Below are 20,184 nucleotides of genomic sequence, written 5' to 3'. Positions count from 1 at the left end.
CTCTCTCTCTCTCTCTCTCTCTCTCTCTCTCTCTCTCTCTCTCTCACACACCAACACGCAATGTACATGGTAAGAATGATTTTAACAGCTTATGTTAAAATCATTCTTACCATGATATTTCTCTCTGTTTTCCTCTCTCGCTGTCCACCTCTCTCTCTCTCTCTCTCTCTCTCCCCCCCTCTCTCTCTCTCTCTCTCTCTCTCTCTCTCTCAGTCATGCCTGTGCACAAAATACTTGCTTGCTGCTTTGTATTCAGGAACTGGCCTCGTAAAGAGCATCCAGATGTATAGGTATTTCTTGAACGCAAATTGTCTGGAACATATCTTTAAGAATATGTATATATACATACACATACATACATACATACATACATACATACATACATACATACATACATACATACATACATACATACATGCATACATACATACATACATATATATTTATATATATATAGTAACATGAAATTTTACTTTTTTCACAGGCACACAAAATATATATATATATAGATGCTATATAAATAGATAAATATATATATATATATATATATATATATATATATATATATATATATATATATATATATATATGTAACGAGGACAGAATTAACACTCTTTTGAAAGTGTACGTAACGTGCTCCAACGATCTTTATTCATGGAACGGAGGCGTATGAACGTTCGCTCACGACAACACTTACATCTATTTTTCTCTCTTTCTCTCTCTCTCTCTCTCTCTCTCTCTCTCTCTCTCTCTCTCTCTCTCACCGTTTTCCGAAGTTCACCCACCCGAATCTCGCTCATTCTCACCAAATCAACTAAATGGACCATTTAAAGAAACGCAATAGTTTCTACAAAAATAAGTTTATTATTCAAATAACCCAACAAGAAATGAATAAAACAAAGCAAAGATTAAAATGCATAATAAATGAATTATCGAGTTAGATAACTAAACTCTGAACTGTAAAACACTTCTGATTAAAGAAGTCTCACTATGGCTAATAGCCTGAAAATATCCAAACTCACACATACTCCCCAAATCAACAATTAGTCATGTCAAAAAAACAGTCTACCACATGTTATTCGAACCAGTCCACACTGTCCACCGACATCTGTCCACAGACATCTTATCTGCCGATTCAAAGCCTGGATCCTCTCCAAAGCTACGTCTAGACAACTGCAGTTCTATCACGTTAATGAACGATCAAACTCACTTTTAGGGCAGATTTTGGCACAATCTAGATCAAATTAACGCACGTACTCACGAATATACATAACACCTCGGAGATCACCTGACTGGCAATATTGCTGAGGAATCAAACTATTTGCTGAACACAAAGATTTTACCTCGAGTCTCTCGACCTACTTCCATCTGACTCCATAAATTCTTTCATCACATCTTAAAGCATTGAAGCTATGAAATGCATATATGTGTCCTTTAAAATTGTAGCAGCCATATTTTCTGAAATAGAGCTCGGCCACCACATAAGAGCGTCTCGCTCTCCTTAACGGCAAACTAAAACAAAAGCATATGTATAAAACATAACAAAATAGAGCTATGCTCAATCAGCAATGTCTACTGCACTGCAGCTTTAAGGACTGCTCTCATGACGCACTTCCAAAGTCAATGGGGTTGAGTTCTTAGAGCCTTTACATGTAATCTTACAAACACGAATAAGCTTTACTACTCCCACAACAAGAATTATCAGTAAAATAGCTATTAAGACAATTAAAATTGTCGGCATAATATATTCCTGATACTCGAACATCACGGAATCGTCAATGTCTTCCAACGGTGGAACCGTCATTGGCACCTTGGTTGTAGGTACCTCCACTACCAAATGCTCGTTATGCGTATGACGCATAATTATCTTCTCGGAACTGTTGAATACAGCACGGCTAAGTACGAGAAATTCCGTAGACAGGATTCTGCAGGATGAATCGAGCTGCTCGGACCCTCGATGAACGAATGTCGTCGACTTGTTGTTCTGGCACATCATTGTAACTGCATACTCCTTGCAAAAACACAGCAGGAAGAGTACTGGTGGACTCAATGTGGTAATCTCGCAGGAACTGTCTAAAGTCACATTCTGTCGGAGTCTGTCTATGAACTAATGATAATTCACAACCACCCACAGACACAACTCGCAACTGGAAAATACTACTGTCACACACACACTTCTCTCTAACCAAAGCACAACTCGTCTTATAACCAACTCCCGAACCTTGATATTCATCTCCCAAAATGAACATGGTCTCTACTCTATCCCATGTCACTACTGAGTCTCCCAAAAACACTCGAAAAAGGTCTAATAACAAAAAGGTTTCATGTTACTGAACCAAAGAAAACTACTAATGCAAAAGTAAACACTCACAATGTGAACTAATTCCAAGTGTGTATCTTAGAATAATCACAGTCAACTCACTATTAAGCACAACAACTCTACGGAACTCACTCATAAAAAAAAATTCTATCCAAACAGAAAAAAAAATACTCGAGAATCTTATCCGAACACTAAAAGGTATCATATCTCGTAAAAGACATGAAAGTTCTACTCCGGTTAGCAAATATTTCGCAACACCTGACTAACTCTCAACAACTACAATTACTCGCAATACAGCTCCCTTCATTTTTAAAAAAAAGAAACTGAAAAAAATATCCAAATACTCAAATACGATCTCCCAACTCGAAAAAAAAGATCAGACTTGTTCGGTCCGATATACTAAGTATCTCCCAAAAAAAATATCCTAAACAACACACACATTGCGTCAGATGATGAAACACATCATAACACAATAACACACTAACACACGGATCAAATCTCGTATGAAATTAGCCCATGTCTCATTTCCTAAAATCATCCGAAAACAAATGATTAAGAACTTCAACATCCAAAATGAACAAGAGACAAAAAAAAAATAAATATCATATATATATACAAACATCAACCCACTTATCCCTCTAACTATATACAAACGTTCCATTACATCCCAACTTTCTTCAACTTCGAAATATGGGTCAATTTCGTCACTCCAGTATTTACATCTTTAACTACAAATCTATTCCCTCTTTTGATCTCTACAATCTCAAAAGGTCCGTGGAACTTCGGACTTAATTTATAATTCAGATTATTCCGAACATTCACTTTAACAAACACTCTATCACCCATCGAAAAAGCTACTCCCCTCGATTTCGCGTTACTTTTCTCTACCATTGCACGCGAACTAAGTTCAAGTTCTTTACTGATACGTGCAAATCTTTCTCTCGCTGTATTTATCAACGAAGTGACCGTAACATCACCCTGAACTCGCTCTGGTAACAAATCAAAAGGTCCTTTCAACTTGTATCCATACAAAGCTTCTGCTGGAGATATCTTAATTGTGTCATTCATCATAGTATTGATACTATATCGCACTTCATCCAAAGATCTGTCCCAATGTGTATCGGAACCTCCCACCGTCATGCGCAAAGCTTCGATTACTTTCCGATTCGCCCTCTCACACAACCCATTTGCTTCAGGTCTATACGGGATTATAGATACTTTCTTTATCCCCAACAAATTAGCAAGACCGTCTAAAGTCTTATTAATAAACTCCCTACCATTGTCTGTGATCAGACATTCAGGAACACCATATCGACAAATTATCCCCTTAAAGAACGCTATAGCAACTTCCTCAGCTGATTTGTATTTCAGTGGGAAAATCTCGACAAAGCGAGTCAACTCATCAACAACTACTAATAAATGTCTATAACCATAAGCGGACTCTGAGAAGTTACCCAGAATATCCATATGCACTCTCTGAAACGGCCTATGTGGTATGGGATATGAACCCAAACGACACGACACTGTCGTCGCTGGCTTATTCGCATTGCAAATAGCACACTTCTTCACAAAGGCTTCTACTGCGGAAAACATATTTTTCCAAAAGAACTTTGACCTGACGTTTTCATACGTCTTGTCTACACCCAAATGAGGAGAACCAAATTTACAATGTACAATGTCTAGAACTTGTGGTACTAGACTCTCTGGCACGATGATTTGTGTAATCTCACCCATGCTTCGAGTACTTCGCAAGTTATACTTAACTTTCCTCACCAATAAATTATTCTCCAACTCTAGACCAGAAAAGGCAACTTATACCCTTTCTTCGGTGAAACTCCCTTAAGAAATGCCTTAGCATCTGACAACAATTTATCTTCATCTTGCTTTTGTTCCAGCAAGCCTACGTCCCAAGTGACATTTTCACCCGTAATATAACACACTGCGTTACTCTCACTATCACGAATAACAATCTCTCCCGAGACTGCCGACTCACTATTTCTCCCTGAAGTATGCACTGTAGGAACGTGTATGTCCTCTACATGCGATCTCTCAGAACTACTAATATCAGAGACATTAGACACCAAATATTTACTCTCTTCTCCCACACAGGATTCGGTGTGTATTTCCTCATCCTCGACCGGAAAATATCTGCTCAATGCATCTGCAACTACATTATGCTTACCTTCAATGTATTTGAGGTTTGCATCAAAATCTCTCAATGTTAGGAACCAACGTGCTCTCTTGGGCGACAAATTTGGCTTATTAAAAAGCTCTAACAACGGTTGATGATCTGTAAAAATCTCAACTTTATTTCCCAACAACAACATCTTAAAATGAACAAGGCTAGAGACGACTGCGAAAGCCTCCTTGTCCACAACTGACATCAGCCTTTCGTTACTACCACGTGTTTTGAACTTTCTGCTATAAAAAGCAATTGGGTGTAATTTCCCCTCAAATTTCTGCATCAAACACGCACCTATACCTTCCTGACTCGCGTCAGTCACTAAGGTGAACGGTTGACTAAAATCTGAAACTTCAAAACTGGTGGGTTCACCAAAGCGTTCTTAAGCTTCTCAAAAGCTAATTGTTGACTATCACCCCAAACAAACTTAACGTCTTCTCGTAACAAATCTGTCAATGGCGACGCTATTGTAGAAAAATTCCGCACAAAACGGCGAAAGAAACCCGACATACCTAGGAACGAACGAATCTGTTTCCTGGTTTTGGGAACTGGAAAATTCACAATGGCTTTAACTTTCTCATCATTCACTCTAACTCCCTCTTTAGAGATAACATGTCCTAAATAGACAATTTTTCTCTTCAGAAACTCACATTTGGCCAATTTGACCTTTAACCCAGCGAACCGTAATCGCTTAAGGACTTCTTTTAACACCTTTAGATGTTCTTCAATTGTATCTGTGCATATGAGAATATCATCCATGTACACAAACACCGACTTTCCTAACAAGCCATGAAGTACTGTGTTAACCAGTCTAGTAAATGTTATTGGGGACCCTTGTAATCCAAAAGGCATCCTATTAAACTCGTAATGTCCCTTTGGTACCGAAAATGCTGTATATTTACGGCTACTCACAAAGGGGAACTTAAAAACCCTTGCATCAGATCTATAGATGAATATATATTCTTGCCACCGATCTCAACAAACAAATCAGGCAAACAAGCTACCGGATATCTATCTGGGCATGTTTTTTCATTCAATTTACGAAAATCTACACAAACTCTGATACTACCGTCTTTCTTAGGAACTGCAAGCAAAGGAAAATTAAACGGAGAATTGGACGGTCTAATAATGCCTTCCGACTCCCACTTCTGAACTTCTTTTTCTACTTCTTCTCTGATCTTAAAAGGGATTCGATATGCTGGAATATATATGGGATTTGTACCCTTTTCTAGGCGGATTGAATGTTCTGAAACATCTGTAACTCCTAATTTATCTCCCTTCAAAGCAATTATGTCTAGATATTCTTTCAACACTTTCTCTACTTTATCTGAATATTCAGGATAATCAACTTTAGCCAAGTGTTCATGCAGAACCTGACTTCGGAACTGTTGCTCCTCGTTAGGAAACATATTCCCGTCTCCACAAAAACTCACTAATTTATGCTCTTCATTAAACTCTTCAAAATCAATTACATAAGTACCCTTGTGATATTTTTTCACTGAGTCTTGATAGCTAACTAATTCTACTGAAGTCACGCCTGCGACTGAAATTTCATTCACTGACACCGTACTCACAACGTCTTTGAATTTCTCGGTTCCCTCAACAACGCACACTTGAGAAGGAAACTTTTTCTCTTTCAGCGACACTTTAACTAATGTAGGAACTCGCGGTTGCAATTCAACATCTTCCAACAAAAATCCTTTGAAAGATCTTTGCGGAATATCTTCACTCTCTAATGACTGTGTTACACATGTCTCAGACTGTGTCTTAAGTTTCTCACAAGTTTTTTTTCCTGTGTATATATGGAACAAAACAACCTGACTCACCTATTGTAATCCCCTGAACTCCCGTAAGAATGTTGATGTTATGTCGCATACAAGAAGGGTGTCCTAGCAAAACCATTTCACCTAAGGCTAATCCTTCTATGACCAAAAATGATTCTACTATTGTCTTTCCGCCGATACAAAGCGTAAGAAATGACGAACCTAAAATATTCAGTTTCCTCGCTTGTACATCACACACTGTCTCACTAGAAGGGACTATTTTGCACTCTGGAAACCTCGAGTGAAAAAGGTCAGCATTTACTAGGTTAACTGAGCTACCAGAATCAATGAAAATATGAATTTCATTGCCATTAGAGAATCCACGTACGATCGGCCTAGGTTCTAGTGACTCTACGACCTGATTAGTCATTATCCTGTGTCCGTTTTCGAACTTATCTTGTGAAAATTCTGCTGTTCCTTTGTGTATCTAGAACTTGCATCATGTGGAATTCTCCTGTCATATCTAGAAAAACCTCCCGGGACTTCCCTGAATAATCTCTACTCTTTGTGGCTGGGCAAAATCTCCATCCATGATCTGAAGATTTGCAAACTGAACAATATCTCACTCTGCAATTTGATTTACTATGGCCTATTTTATCACAATTGAAACAACGTATCGTTGTGACTGATCTCTCTGGAATTTTCTTCGATTCTACTCGTGCACATGTCTTCGCTGTTGCATCATTTCCCGAATGCGAGCGACTATCATTATTCTGTGGTTTGGAAACCGCAGCTGACATCTTGCACCTCCCTGTACAAAACTACTGTCCAGTGTCGGGCATTTTGCTAGATTTTTGTTAATCTATGCAAACAAAAAGGATTCGTCTGTATCCTGATCAATTCTCTTATCAAAACTATCTACAATTACATCTGGGACCGACGTTAAAAGGCAAGCAAAGTGTAACAATCTTTCAAAATTATCTAAGGAGATATTATTTCCAGTTACCCATGGAGAACCTGTTATAGATTTCTTTAACTCAACTACTGCATCAAATAAATTCGCACTGTATGTGACTAGTGAATCATTGCCCTTCTTTATTTTGAGAAACTCTCGCAAATTCCGAACTGCGCATTCACGTTGAACTCCGCCATAAGTAGCTCGTAGAAATTTCTGCAGTTCATTCCAAGTTTTACACCTTCTGAACCCGAAACTGCGTGCTCGTTTCCCAATATCTCCTTTATCTAAATCCAGAAATGATTTAGCCTCTGTTAAAGCTTCAGCGCCATTCGTAATTTTCTTGGAATTCAGATAATTGTTCACTGAATCAATGAAAGTTTCTATATTTTGGGTTGGATTCCCGTCAACTAGCCCTTTAAAATTTGTAATTCCCGCACAAATGTTCGTCACTTTATGCACCACAATTGATTGGGATGTGCTTGCTGCATCGTCCGGCATTTTGTGAGTAATCACACGCCCTGAGCGTAACAACATAAAAAGAGAAACCAAAAAGAACACTAGAGAAAGGCACAAGTTACCCCCTCTAAAAGAAGAATAGAAAACGGCGTTCTGCGCAACTTACGAGAATGGGGTACTTACCAATTTTGAAACAGAAAATGAAGTACCTATCTCTCAACTTGCTAACCTGTGACGTCACCTACTCGACAGCGAAGCAAAAAAAAACACCCAGCGCGTTTCTAGTTGAATCATCACTTTGCGTAATTAACTCACAATCGCCACTATTCACACTTATTTGGGTATTTTGTTAACCCCAAAATTGCTCTAGAGATCATCCAGATCTATTTCACCACTCCCCACTCCCAGTACTCGAATAGAAACGGAAAAAAAAAGAAAGGTTCCCCGTATTTCACACGTAATCACGACCCACTCAGTCATTCAACACTGACCTGTCGCCTTAGCTCTTAGGTGAAGTCGCCTATGCCTTGGGCATCAACGTTACCAATTAGTCTATTAGTAATCTCCCTCTTTCGCCATCATTAAAGACATTAAAATCATGCTGCCACCATTTAAAATCAAAAGACACCCACTGCCACCATTTCATTCAGACACGGCTGCCACCATTTCATTCAGACACCGCTGCCGCCCATTTCTTCCGACACCGCTGCCAACCATTTTATTCTGTAACGAGGACAGAATTAACACTCTTTTGAAAGTGTACGTAACGTGCTCCAACGATCTTTATTCATGGAACGGAGGCGTATGAACGTTCGCTCACGACAACACTTACATCTATTTTTCTCCTCTTTCTCTCTCTCTCTCTCTCTCTCTCTCTCTCTCTCTCTCTCTCACCTCTTTTCCTGTGTAAGTTCACCCACCCGAATCTCGCTCATTCTCACCAAATCAACTAAATGGACCATTTAAAGAAACGCAATAGTTTCTACAAAAATAAGTTTATTATTCAAATAACCCAACAAGAAATGAATAAAACAAAGCAAAGATTAAAATGCATAATAAATGAATTATCGAGTTAGATAACTAAACTCTGAACTGTAAAACACTTCTGATTAAAGAAGTCTCACTATGGCTAATAGCCTGAAAATATCCAAACTCACATACTCCCCAAATCAACAATTAGTCATGTCAAAAAAACAGTCTACCACATGTTATTCGAACCAGTCCACACTGTCCACCGACATCTGTCCACAGACATCTTATCTGCCGATTCAAAGCCTGATCCTCTCCAAAACGTCTAGACAACTGCAGTTCTATCACGTTAATGAACGATCAAACTCACTTTTAGGCAGATTTTGGCACAATCTAGATCAAATTAATATAAACGTACTCATGAATATACATAACACCTCGGAGATCACCTGAGTTCAATAGTTCTGATGAATCAAAATTTGCTGAACACAAAGATTTTACCTCGAGTCTCTCGACCTACTTCCATCTGACTCCATAAATTCTTTCATCACATCTTAAAGCATTGAAGTCTATGAAATGCATATATGTGTCCTTTAAAATTGTATCAAACTCATATTTTCTGAAATATATAATATATATATATATATATATACGAATATATATATATATATATATATATATATATATATATATGAATATATATATATAAATACAATTATAATATATATATATACATGTATATATATATATATATATATATATATATATGTAAAGAATACCTGCATACTATACTTATCTTTTTAAACCTAACATATTCTGCATTCCAAGGGAGGTGGAACCACAAGAGTTTACTAAGGTCGCTATAATGAATATCTGCTATACAACCCCGTTCCTAAAGTACCACTTCGGGTGCTTCCCAGGTCTTATTGTGACCCATCGTTCCTTATCCTAAAATCTTATTGTTCGGGAAGCTTATACGACGATGGAGTCTTGATTTTGGCGGCTGTCACCTATATGTTTATGGTCCGCTGGTGTAGTGGTTAGTGTCGTGGCATGCCAGTCAGATGTCGCGGGTTCGCGTCTCCCCCAGGCCGATGATAAATCACTGGCTCTGTATCATGATCAGTTACTGCTGCAGTGTGTGGTCTGCTGTGGTGGGGGGTTGAAACCAACATTCTTCGGAAGCTTGAATTTGAAGTCAGTGGCCCCTTTGGTGGGCTTGTTCCATGTGAATAGGTTTCATCTACTGAACTAATAGTAATAATGTCAATCCTGTAAACATTCCATAATTAGCAGATTCATGGGGAGTCCTTTCTTGTGAAGAAAAGAGCAAGAGAATATGCAGAGATTAGATTATTTGAAGAGCTTTGATGAAGATATAACCCGGTATAAGAACCCTCATTTTTGATGAACACTTGTGTTTGATGTCCTTATGATACGGATGATTCAATGAATTATCGGACACAGGCTTTAGTAAACGAAAGAAATATAGACACACTGTCTGACACGGCTACTCCTGCACAGACGATTACATAGAATAATCAAGATTTCAATAAATCGGTAGTAAAAGAGCGAATGACGATGAACATAATGACCGAGAAAAGAGGGTAAGCACTCAGATCAAATCAAAAGTTTAATAAGACGGTAATAAAGAAACGAATGAAGAGGAACATAATGACCAAGAAAAGTGGATAAACACGAAGGTCGAAAGAGAGGTGGAACCATTTCCGAATGAGCGAAGCAATCAAACGACAGAATGACCCTTGTGTCCCCAGACATATTCGAGGTCGGAAGTGCAATTAAATACACCTGGTGGCTGAGGGATCCTTATCAAGACGAAACAAAGAAAGTGAGGAAATAGGACGGGGAAGAAGGCGAGTGGTAATGAGACTTACAGAGTGAGGATAAATGTTCGGAGTAGTAAGAATCAAAGGGATAATACGCGTCATCTGCTCCGAACAGTGAATTGAAAGCATAAAAATTTTGAAAGAAAAAACAAGGGTATTTGCAGAAGTTAAATCTATTAAGGGAGTTTGCCTATCAGAAAACGACGAACTTTCATCAATTTTATGAATTCTGACTTTTTTTTTGTTCCATTTTGTCTGACAGGTGTAAAACATTTCTGGAAAGATAAAGACATAAAAAATATACAACATCAGATGAGAGCGGAACAATTCATCACCTCTCTCCGTGCCGTTATAAATTGGAAAATGTTCATAAAGTCACGCCAACTATAAAGACCTCCAGGGAATATATGCTCTTAACGGCAAAATTGAAATTAAAATTGAGAGTAAGGAAACGTCACCTGAACAGAGGAAGGACATTCAGAAGAGTTTAATTTGATATAATTTAACTTAATTTACTCGAGTTATTAATAAGGTTAGGCCTTATTAGTAACTCCTATCCTACCATTGCTCGCAGAATTTTAATTCGTCTATTCTTTCACCATCATTCGAAGTTCCTGGCATCATAATTACTCTTATAGCCAAAATATACCAACAGCTCTCTCTCTCTCTCTCTCTCTGTGTAAACATTTCCAAACACTTCCCTCGTCAACTGCAGTTTCTCTTTACTATCTCCAGTTAGGGCCGTACCACCTGGTAACACCCGAGAACACTCGTTCAATTCACAACTCCTTTAACTGTGACTACTGTTATGCAAATAACCCAATGCGCCACTCTTCTTTAGCCTCCCACCTCATTGTGAGTCATTAAGTCAATGTGTGTGTATATATATATATATATATATAAACACATAGACATATATTTGTATATACATACATACATACATATATATATATATATATATATATATATATATATATATATATATATATATATATACTGCACATGTATTATATATATGCACATATATATACGTGTATGTATATATATGTGTATGTGTGTTACGTACAAATGTACATACACTCATGTATGTCTGTCATCCTCATAAAAACATTTCCCTTCATGCTATCACAATCCCACTGGCTGGATGAAAGGGAGAATGTTTGATATAGCTTGAAGCCTACTACAGACCGTACCAATAGTACTGGTTTTCGAAACTATATAACAGTTAAAAGCGGTACTGGGAATTCTTTTATGTGCAATGCATTTAGTGAGAGAGAGAGAGAGAGAGAGAGAGAGAGAGAGAGAGAGAGAGAGAGAGAGAGAGAGAGAGAGAACACTGCAACTAGTGAATAACAAAAGATAGGTTCAAACTGGGAAATGGTGAGCAGGAAGCCTCAGAAACTGAAGATTTCATGATATTTGGCAAAATTAGAGTTGGTGGACTATAAAAGACTCTATTTCCTGAACATCTTAAGTATTTATTTACAGAAATATGGCTCTTACATTCAAATGAAAGTTATTCAAAGTGACAGGCAACGAAATTTTAACCACTAATGCAATGTACACGTTATCAGGTGAAAGCACCTTTTACATAAGGTATAAATATATAATGGAAACCTCCATTAAAATCATCCCATCCGCGTAGGATACGCAATCTAATTACTGTCCCTTTCTGGAAGAGCAATTTTGATGGTAAGAGGTTCACAATGACAGGATTAACCAGTTCTTCCTTTTTCATATAAAATGTTGCGATATACATTCATTAAAATAATGGCATGAAGGAAGAAACACACAGTCCAGACCGTGGCTAACTTATTTCTTCTAGCCATATCTTCAAGTGACTATTTCTAGGCAACGCAATAAACTCCTTCTGCTCCGGGATAGTTCTGGTAGCCCAGGTGAGGGAAGATTCACAAACGAATGCTCTCATTTTGAGCTTAGTCTGTGTACTTATGACACGAATACCTCTAGGATATCACCAAGACAAGGCGTAATACAGATTTACTTCAAATCGTTGCTTGTTGTTGGCTATTCTGTTGGTGGAAATTGTGGGCCGTCACCACACAATTCAGAGACACCAGCTGCTAACCCTAGCAGCACAGATACCTCATTCAGTCAAGGAGATAACACCGACCCCTCCCTCAACGACAATCCAGAGATGGAAAATCGTGAGAGGACAAATTGCAGTAACCACTGAAAGTTTTTGCTGTCCCTTTGCAAGACGAAAGACCGATGGTTCACTAATTGCCCCAAACCCCTGTCTATTTACCGGGTTGTAAAATGTCAACTTTCTTTCCCTTCTCAATACTCAATTCCAATCATGATCCTGCATTAGGCAGGTGGCCCCATCACTAAATCATTTCCATGGTGGTCTAAATTCTACCTCTCCAGCACTTCTGGGCACTTACAGCTCTTACGATGACCAAAATGTTCAGGGTGCAGTGCAGTTCAGTGAACCCTTAGAGTGACTGGATATTGGACGCGTAGGTTTGCCTGCTATATTCATATACTTAAGAGAAATGCTTGAATCCCACGATGCATAAATGCATGAAATTGCGTAAGAAAGTATGTATGTGCATTTTGTAGTGAGTCAGATGATTATTTGAGTTTTAAATGATTTTACGTGCTTTTAATTTTTCACATATACATGCATGCATACTGCATACATACATACATACATATATATATATATATATATATATATATATATATATATATATATATATATATATATATATATATATATATTACTGTAGCTATAAATCGCCTCTGAAATTGATTGTATATTTATTTCCTGGATTTATGGTTTCCATCGTTTTTAATAACTTTTCAAACCTGATACCTTATTTTCCTACTTTAGCTTTATGGAATATTTAAAAGACGCTTTACATTTACATACATCGAACATTATGTAGTGCGCTTATTGGATATGCTATGATGAAAACACTGATATATTACACACACTGTTCTAGCTTATTTACATACCTTAAGTCATATCAATATCAGATTTTAAATTTATAAAAAAACAAATGTGAACTATAAGTAAATGAGGCATAAAAGAATTTAAAGAGCTATGCGTTCAATGCCTGACAGCTCTTCTTACGTAAACGAGATATAAGTCCCAAACGGCAGTCTACAATCATCATAATTTTTTCCTCCGGGACTCAGTCAACCACAGCCAATCTCTTGTTACGTTAATCTATTTCATACCTGTAACATTTCTGCAAATGTTCCTCGCTGTCGACTTCTCAGTTCCTGAGGTCCCTTATTCCTCACACCCTTGGACTGTGGGACAGCCTCCCTGAAGGTGTCGTGCAATTGGAACTTCAGAAGTTCAAGCGAAGATGCGATGCATTTCTACCCTAATACAATTCTCCTTGCATTTTAATATTTTACTTATTTATTTGTTTGGCAAATTATCTGTTTTTCTAATAACTGATCTCTTCTTTTTGTATTTCCCATTACTTTAAGTTACTTCTTTCGAATGAACACCATCATATTCTTTGGAAGCTTGAATTCCAAGTCAACGACCCCTGTGGGCTTGTTGCGTGTGATTAAGGTTCATCTTCAGAATAATAATAATAATAATAATAATAATAATAATAATAATAATAATAATAATAATTATAATAATCTTCTTCTTCCCAGCTTGTTCCCATTTTTATATGGGGTCGCCGTGATGCCTTCTTTTGAAGGACTTTGATTTGGCTTTTGGGGTAGATTTTGTAGTCCCGATCGGCTGCCCTGCCTGACATCGCTTAGACCCCGGTATTGTGTACATGTATTGTACCAGTTCACCAGCGCTCTTCTCCCAGCAGCGAGGAGGTGTTACGCGGTGAGGTCGATAGTCGAGACATGTGAGGTGTCTGTTATGTTTTTAGAAGATGTTAATAATAATAATTTTGTCACTATTCAAGTTTCCCATAGCCTCCCAAGTCCTCTAAATTCGTAGCTTCCTTTAGGCGAAGCTGTTACACCCAATTCCGATTTGATGACATCATGTGGTCATTAACATAATTAAGACAGTGTGCCGTCATTAGCTTCGCTTGTAATACGGAAATGCCTTCTAAACACGCGAGGCGCCCCACAGAGCCATAATCTGCATCCATAATGGAACTGCAGCACTGGGATTTATGCCTATAAATCCAAATTAATCCCCCCCATAAATACGATCTGATCTTCAAATAAATCCGAATTGATCTTACCACTGCATCTTGAAGAGAAGAGATGAAATATTCTCGGGAACTCGGGAATTATTAACCTAGATTAAAAGGTGATAGATGTTGTGTTGGAAATTTTGTATTCGAAAAATATCTTTAAGCGATTCGATAGTGGAGTTTAAAAGGATATATGTAATTGCATTTTGAATCAAAGGGCAATGAAACTGTGGCCATGAAAAGTGCCCTTGCTGTTATATTTTTAAAACATTTCTTTGTAAGCAATGGCATGATAATTATTCTTTGCAATACCTGATGGTTATTTCATCCATGACAAAAAAAACTGTCGTAATAAACAGCAGAAAATATCTTAAAATTCCGGAAAACAATAGTGTGAGAAATATAAAAAAAAAAAGAGTATTCCCTCCCTCTATGCAAATACGTTGGATGTAAAAATAAAGCTAAAACTTAAATGGAATAATTTTTTATTTCACTTCTGCAGGGAAGACTGTCGCAAGTAGAAGACTGAAATGAAATAAGGGTTAATCTCTCTCTCTCTCTCTCTCTCTCTCTCTCTCTCTCTCTCTCTCTCTCTCTCTCTCTCGTCAAGCCCTGGAGGGAGACCTTTCCCTAAGGTCCACGCGCAATTACCTTCTGCAAATCTTGGCCCTGCATGAAGATGAATCTTTCTGTTCCATCTCTTTTTATCGCCAGGAAGGGAATTTTCGTTCGGAGGCGTTTACGAGGTGGCATCTTTTCAAAAATTTTCGCATGACCGTTTTTTTTTTTCGTTTTCTACATAGCAATTTTTTTTTTTTTATAATTTTATGAAATCCCCGAAAGAATGATTGTTTTTATGAAACTCTCACAGGAATAGTTCTGTTTAAGAGGAAACTATCTATTTAATAATCGTAGGAGTTTTTCAGTAAATTAAGAGTCTCTTTGGATATCATGGAAACTTTCATTTTTCCCTGAGAAGTGGACATGAATTCAGTTATTCTCTTGATGTTAGTGAATATTTCGCACACCCCCTCCTCTCTCTCTCTCTCTCTCTCTCTCTCTCTCTCTCTCTCTCTCTCTCTCTCTCCCCGCTCCTACTCCTCCTCTTCATGGAGCAAAGGGACGCAAAATGTAGAAAAAGTTAACGATCAAAGTTTTACATATAAAAAGAATTATAAAATTATAACAGAAATTCCCTATATATATACACATGCATAACTATGTATATATACTGTATATATATAAATATATACATATACATATACATATATATATGTATACATATATATATATATATATATATATAAATATATATATATTTATATGTACATATATATACACACATAAATATATACACACATACATACATATATATATATATATATATATATATATATATATATATATATTATATATATATATATATATATATATATATATATATATATATATATATATTTATATATATATATATATATATATATATATATATATATATATATATATATATATATATATATATATGTATAGAGAGAGAGAGAGAGAGAGAGAGAGAGAGAGAGAGAGAGAGAGAGAGAGAGAGTTAATTTTCCGAGTAAGCGAATAATTACTGCCCGTTTATAATTCGCCTGAAACGTAATTATTCTATTTACACTACTTCCCCCTTTAAATTCAATTATTCCATTTGTAGGCAATAATAATATCTCCCAGTTCATTTCGCCGCCAAAAATGCTCAGCATTCGTTTGTGTCATATTCCCACATTACTCGTTCAAACGACGCCTCTTTCAGAACTGCGTTCTCTCTTAATCTCATTTCCTCGAGCGGGAAAAATTCCGAATCTCTGAGAACTTTGAATAATCAGCATGACGAAGACCAGATCACGATCCCCAACCGGAAAGATTCGATTGAGACACGGTGGGTTGTAATCAGCAAATCCGATTAGTTAAACACAGTCTTCTCTCTTTAATTTTCCGAGTAATAGCAAGATTTTTTTTTTTTGAAGAGAGAGAGAGAGAGAGAGAGAGAGAGAGAGAGAGAGAGAGAGAGAGAGAGATGGTATAGTACCGTCGTGTACATATTATATACAGTATATTACATATTATAATATGTCATTTCTCTCTCTCTCTCTCTCTCTCTCTCTCTCTCTCTCTCTCTCTCTCTCTCTCTATATATATATATATATATATATATATATATATATATATATATGTATATATATGTGTGTGTGTGTGTAGATGTATGCAAACAATTATATATACCACTAGTTTCGTTTTATCCAGTTCGCTGAACCTCGGGAATAACTTTCAAATTACAAATGAAAAATGCTTCATCTCCAGTCACCAATGGGATTCGAGCCGCTGCCTGGTTTAGAAACAACGGGAATACAATGATTTGACCACTAAGCCATTAAGTGGTTAAAAAATCAAGTAAAACATGCGCCGAAGTTGCTTCGGCGCAATTGAGTTTTCTGTACATTGTATAGTTAAGGCCACCGAAAACAGATCTATCTTTCGGTGGTCTCGGTACTATGCTGTGTGAGCCGCGGCCCATGACACTCTAACCATGGCCCGGTGGTGGCCTATCCTATATAGTTGCCAGACGCACGATCATGGCTAACTTTAACCTTACATATAATAAAAACTACTGAGGCTCGAGGGCTGCAATTTGGTACGTTTGATGACTGGAGGTGGATGATCAACCTACCAATTTGCAGTCCTGTAGCCTCAGTAGCTTTTAAAATCTGAGGGCGGACAGTAAAAGTGCGGACGGACAGACAAAGTCGGCACAACAGGTTTCTTTTACAGAAAACTAAAAATCTAAAAAATAAAAATGTTAAATTCATTTGATACCGCGTTTATACTTGATACACATGACTGCTTATTGTTCACGCAAGCACATTATCAAGTACATGATTCCTATTACGTACGTTTCGAAGGCGCATTGGATAAAGGACGGCTATCAACATACTGGAAAATAATCTCTTTCCTGACACGGAAGATAACTTTTTCCGAGGATAATTGTGGGCCATTTTCAGCCACTTTTCACACGGATCTCTCTCTCTCTCTCTCTCTCTCTCTCTCTCTCTCTCTCTCTCTCTCTCTCTCTCTCTCTCTCTCTCTTCTGCCACCCACAACATTCGAGTAACAGCACGGTAATTAATATACTCAGTCGGGGCAATATCGGGCTTTCTGCTACAGCTGTTAAGAAAACATTCCACTTAACAGCTAATGTACATTTATTTGACACCAAAGTCCGATGTAAGAATATAAAAGAAAAAAATATAATCCGCTTAGGAAATATTAGCGTTAAACCTGTTTTATTACTTGCCTTTAAAAATGCTTTTCAGTTCATACACATTTTATATTTTGTTCAACGAGTCGCGTCCTTGTATCACAGGGATGTAAAACACAAGTCGGATTATTATTATTGGCAAGAGTATTAACGAATTGGAAATTCCATTCATTGACATCGGAATGATAATATGGTGCAGCTATTAAGATATGACGATGCTATGACCTTACCTCTTAATGGCATTTGGTTACGAGATGTGATCTTGCGTCAGCTCTGTGATATTAAAGAATATGTTCAGTTAGAAAGCCTTTCATTCATCAGAATGAGAGGCTTTCTAACTGAGTGCTTTAACTCTGATAAGTTCCTTGAGGTAGTTAATCCAAATGGTATTACGGAAAACTGCGGTTGTAAATCAATGTTTTAGTTTTCTGTAAAAGAAAACTGTTGTGCCGGCTTTGTCTGTCCGTCCGCACTTTTTCTGTCCGCCCTCAGATCTTAAAAACTACTGAGGCTAGAGGGCTGCAAATTGATATGTTGATCATCCACCCTCCAGTCATCAAACATACGAAATTCCAGCCCTTAAGCCTCAGTAGTTTTTATTTTATTTAAGGTTAAAGTTAGCCATAATGTGCTTCTGGCAACGATAAAGGATAGACCACCACCAGGCCGTGGTTAAAGTTTTATGGGCCGCGGATCATACAGCATTATTCCGAGACCACAGAAAGATAGATCTATTTTCTGTGGCCTTAATTATACGCTGTAGTGGCTGTACAGAAAACTCGATTGCGCCGAATAAAATTCGGCGCATTTTTTGCTTGTTTATGCTTAACTACCGTACTTGTGTCAGCGTGTATTTACACGTATGCATGAATAATATGTCTCCCTGTTAGATACATAGGAAAAATGCCTGACAGTTAATCAGGGCCTATTATAATATTTAAGAGAATTACGAATAGAAATTTCCAGCCTTGAAGACTTGACCCCTATTGTTTAAAACTTTATGGTTTGACATAGCGTGGAATTTCATTGATATGTTTTGATATAAAGTTACAATGTCATGTTTTGGTATAAAGTTACATGATGAATTCTTTCAGACGAAATGAAGGATATATATCTAATTTTCTTTTTATTACTGAAGCCTAAAGCTGTGAACGATGTCTTTAAAATACATATAAAAAATGGCGTTCAACAATCAAAGCGTGGATGAAGTCATTATATAACTACAATAAATCGTAGTAATAGCAAGAACTATATAATTTTTAAAATTCCACATATTTCTAGCTCAGTATACGTGATAAGTTTAAAGAGAGAGAGAGAGAGAGAGAGAGAGAGAGAGAGAGAGAGAGAGAGAGAATAAATAGTGGTAAAATCTATAACAACGATGGTATTTCAAATTCAAAGTATGGCTTGAAGTGACAGCTTATCAAGACCCATTAGAAATACGCGACTTTGAAGCCTAGTCGATCGATATTCAGAGCGTTGAAGGAATACTTCAAAGAGATAGTTTCGAAAGCCAGCATACTCTGAGAGTTTGGATTTCATAAATTCTTGAGTAATAGTTTATTTGCGCTTTGGCCTCCGAATAAAATCTAGGCCGGTAATATTCATACGAACGTCCTCAAGATCTCTCTCTCTCTCTCTCTCTCTCTCTCTCTCTCTCTCTCTCTCTCTCTCTCTCTCTCTCTCTCTCTCTCTCTCTCCTCATCTCCCTCAGTCCCAAACACGTGCATATGATTACCCGGAAACGCGATTTCCAGGTACAATCTTACATATTTCAGTGACATTAATACTTTCCATCGCCTCTCGTGCAGCTAATTATTATTATATCAAGAATGACGTAAGCTGATCTAAAACCAGCTCGGGGGGGTATGCCAGAAGGTTCCTGCCTCTAAGACGAAGGAGCTGATATTGTTCGGGATTTTTGATGTTCAGAGTGGAAAAGTCTCATTAACAGAGTTTTTCTATGGAAATGGGCGAATTACGGGAATACAACAGATATTTTTCTAGCCAGTGAAATACTGCTTCTTTGCTGGTCTCCAAGGGTAAGGTCCGTGCAGAGATATTTTCCTCTGCCTCATCGCATTCAGATAACTTACTTTAATACCATCAAAAACACGTCGATTACCTCTATTTAAGAAGCACCATTAACTCCTGTCTTGATGATGAGACTCACACTCATAAATGTGATACAGTCTCTCTCTCTCACTCTCTACAAAAATAGCACGAATGCACACACATTC

This window comes from Macrobrachium rosenbergii, chromosome 12 (genome assembly GCF_040412425.1).
Source record: "Macrobrachium rosenbergii isolate ZJJX-2024 chromosome 12, ASM4041242v1, whole genome shotgun sequence".
Classification (NCBI taxonomy): Eukaryota; Metazoa; Arthropoda; class Malacostraca; order Decapoda; family Palaemonidae; genus Macrobrachium; species Macrobrachium rosenbergii.
The sequence above is the reverse complement of the archived record's forward strand: the minus strand, read 5'-3'. Positions refer to the sequence as shown.